The 3,916-nt window shown below is 34.0% G+C and overlaps 1 non-coding gene across 1 annotated transcript; it reads left to right on the plus strand.

Moving 5' to 3' along the window:
- Positions 1-221: 221 nt before the first annotated feature.
- Positions 222-328, plus strand: LOC120576264 (small nucleolar RNA R71). The gene has a single exon (XR_005642341.1). It is a non-coding gene; the product is annotated as a small nucleolar RNA R71 (small nucleolar RNA).
- The last annotated feature ends 3,588 nt before the right edge of the window (positions 329-3,916 follow it).

Genomic DNA, 3,916 nt, shown 5'->3' on the forward strand with positions numbered 1-3,916 from the left:
CCTGGCACATACCTTCCTCTTTTTTAGAGGGTGGAGGAGTACCTTCAGTGATAACTCTCTCACTTGTCCACTGATAGTGGTTGTATGCCATGTTCTCGATCAAATCATAGGCTCCTGTGTAAGTTTTATTCATCAAAGCTCCACCTGCAGCTGCATCAACATTCATTTTTGTGGAAAACAAAAGACCATTATAAAAAGTGTGGATAAGAAGCCAATTCTCAAAACCATGATGGGGGCAAAGCGTAAGCATTTCATTGAAACGCTCCCACGCATTGTAAAGAGATTCACCATCTTTTTGAGTGAATTGTGTGATTTGACTCCTCAATTGAGCAGTTTTACTATGGGGAAAGAATTGGGAAAGAAATGCCTTCCTCATTTGGTTCCATGAAGTGATAGAACCAATTTGGAATGAATGAAACCAAGCACTAGCTCTATCCCTCAAAGAGAAAGAAAAGAGGTGCAGCCTTACGGCCTCTTGGTTTGCCTTCAAAGTTCCACTGAGTCTTAAAAAAGTTGAAACATGAAAATTCGGATCCTGAGTGGGTGATCCGAAAAATTGATTTTGCTGCACCAGGTAAATAAGTGCAGGCTTTATTTCAAATTTAATATCCTCAACCGTTGGGTACACAATAGCATCGTACGGCTCATCTGAAGATGTGATTGCATACTCTTTGAGAGCACGTTTTTCAGCCATATCTTTATTACTGTGTGTTTCTTTGAGCCATCTCTGAAATCAAAACGGTTAAAGATATAAAATAAAAAATAATAGAAAACAAAAATAAAATAAAATAAAATAAAATAAGGAGAAAGGGAGGGAGAGAGATTTTATAAATATATATATATTTTTATTTTTTATATATATATATATATATTTTTTTATTAATTTTTTTTTATAGAGAGAGAGAGAGATATATATATATATATATATAAATATATAAAAAATAAAAAAAGATAAGAAAAAGAAATAAAATTTTTATTTTTATTTTCTATATATATATATATATATATATATAATAAAATAAAATAAGAGAAGGAAATAAAATATATTATAAATATATAAAAATAAGAGTATCGTTCCGACAGAGAGTTATGAATTCAATTATCTTTTAATAATGATTAGAATTAAAGTATAGAAAGTAGAAAGTTGTTTTTTTTATATATTTAAAAGAAAATAATAATAAAAGATAAAAGCCTTGGGGTTATTGGTTCATCCTAACGACAAGTCCTTCTCAAACCAAACTATTAAACTTATAACTTTATGTTAGACCTAATTTCTCAAGACAGTTTCTCTTTTGTTCCTCTAGCAACCAAGCCTATTTCGCTGACTTGATTACTATTAGATTTTGGTTCCTCTAACAACCAAGCCTATTTTGCTGACTTGATCATTATTAGTTCCCTTGAAGATCGAAACTATATGTCTCAAAGATTGTAAAGACTATTTCGCTGCCTTTACAATCTTTGTCTAAATTCACTTGTTCGAATATCAAAACTCCACTTTCGTTTTATAAATTGATATTTGAGATGATGGATAAACAATTATCAAACCCTCCACTTTCGTTTCCACAGTTTGATAATGGTTGATCCATGTTAAAGCGGTGAATTTAGATAAGGAATTAGGGTTACATAAGATTAAGGTGTAAAGCTTGGTTTGATTAGGATTATGTCATTAGACTTATCCAACAATCCCAAGACAAGAGAAGTCTACTCACTGACGTTCATCATAGACAAGGAGAAGAAGAGAGAAAGCATAAAGATAAATAACAAGAAAGTAAAATGAACTTTTATTAGAAAGACAATTGTCACATATTGTATTCCAAGAAAAGATGAATATTTGTGATGGCTAGCTACTCTATTTATAGCACACATTCGACTTAAAATCTAAGCAAGTATATTCCAAGAATATTCCACGAGAGATTGCGCGCCAAAATAGAATAGCTCAGAATCCAAGCAAAAGCAGCAAAAGGTGTTCTTGAGGGAGACGTATTTTTGTCTCCGAATCTTCATATTTTTGTACCGAATCAGCTCCAAATCCCTTTCTTTTGCTCCAAGATTCAATCCATCCAATATTCGTTCCTGAAATATAATAAAATGCAATTTGTAGTAAACTAGCTCAAAAAGGAAATAATACTAATATAAAATTATATAAAATCTAAATAAAACTAAACTAAAAAGCATATTAAAATAGACAATAAATGACTCATCAGCGACACAGATCGCACAAACACTCAAGCAACTACATTTTGGTTGTGCTCGAGAGGCGAGAGTTCTTACTCGCCATGGCGAGTAGCACTCAACTCCCAAACTAGTGTTGTTCTGGGTTCAATCTGATCCTACATTCATTCCTAATCAATACTAGGTATGTTCAGGCACTCAAAGGCACTCAAGGTCCAACTAAAAAGGTCGAAACACAAAATCTAACATGGTCTCTGCCTTAGCTCGCTATGGCGAGTAAGGTTGCTCGCTATGGCGAGCGGTACCCAAAGGAACTCGCGAGGCGAAGGGAAAGGGCTCGCGTGGCGAGCGATGAAGTTCATCACTCGCGAGGCGAGGATCATCCCTCGCCAAGGCGAGCGATGAACATAGGCTCGGGCAGAATACGAATTTTCTCAAAAATCCATCAACTAACATGGTTCAAAGCCTAATTTTGATTCCATAATCCATCCTAAACATATTCTAAGGTTATAGGACGGTTTCTACATCAATCTAATTAAGTTTTACCGTTTGATCATCAATTTTAGGGTTTTGACCTAATTCCAAAACTTTTCTAAATCAATCCTAACTTTGTCAATTAATCATAAGAATTACAATAATTAACATTATTGAATTATTAGTCTCACCCTTACCTTATTTGAAGAAAATTGCAGCACTCCTAATGATTCTCTCTTCTCTTGGCTTTTTTTTCCCTTTTCTCCAAAAACGTACGTACAATAATGTTTTTCTAAAACTAGGTCTAACCTTTTTATATCTCCTCTTAATTACTTATCTTATCTCACTTTCTCCCCCAAAACTACCTAAAATATCAAAACAGCCCTCAACTGAATATTTTATATTATTTTCAAATCTTTATTTTATTTAACAATAAAATAAATCCCTTAATCTTATCAAATCTTCCAAAACTCATAACTTATCACAATATCAACTAAATCATCAACATAAACGTAAATCATTCAAATCGTACCATAATCATGCATATATTATATAAATATAATATAATCGCCTAAACTCGATTAAATAAACAATTAACGAAAGTGGGCGTTACAACTCTCCCCCACTTAAAAGATTTTCGTCCTCGAAAATTTACCTCAAGCAAACAACTCTGGATAAGACTTCAGCATCTTACTCTCAAGCTCCCACGTCAAGCTTTCACCAGTCGCTCCCGTCCAAACGACTCTCACGAGAGGTATCTCCTTGCCTCTCAACGTCTTCACTTTACGATCATCAATCCTCACCGGTAAAGTTTCTACTGTAAGGTTGTCTCTAACTTGCACATCGTCACTCTGAATTACATGAGATGGATCCGGAACATACTTCCGAAGTTGCGACACATGGAAAACATTGTGCAAATTCGAAAGATGCGGTGGTAAACCCACTCGGTAAGCCATCGTTCCAACTCTTTCCAATATCTGATATGGACCAATGAACTTCGGGGTCAACTTCTTTGACTTCAAAGCACGTCCTACACCAGTCATAGGAGTGACTCTCAAAAACACGTGGTCTCCTTCCTGAAACTCAAGATCTTTTCTACGCTTATCATGATAACTCTTTTGTCGACTCTGCGACGCTTTCATTTTCTCTTGGATTGTAACGCCCTCTCTAATTATTTGATTATTTTAAATGAGTTTAGAATATACTTATATGATTTGTGTGATTTATATGATTTATTTTGATGAGTGATATTTTGTTATGATATATGTTA

Source organism: Medicago truncatula, chromosome 6 (assembly GCF_003473485.1).
Source record: "Medicago truncatula cultivar Jemalong A17 chromosome 6, MtrunA17r5.0-ANR, whole genome shotgun sequence".
In the NCBI taxonomy this organism is placed as follows: domain Eukaryota; kingdom Viridiplantae; phylum Streptophyta; class Magnoliopsida; order Fabales; family Fabaceae; genus Medicago; species Medicago truncatula.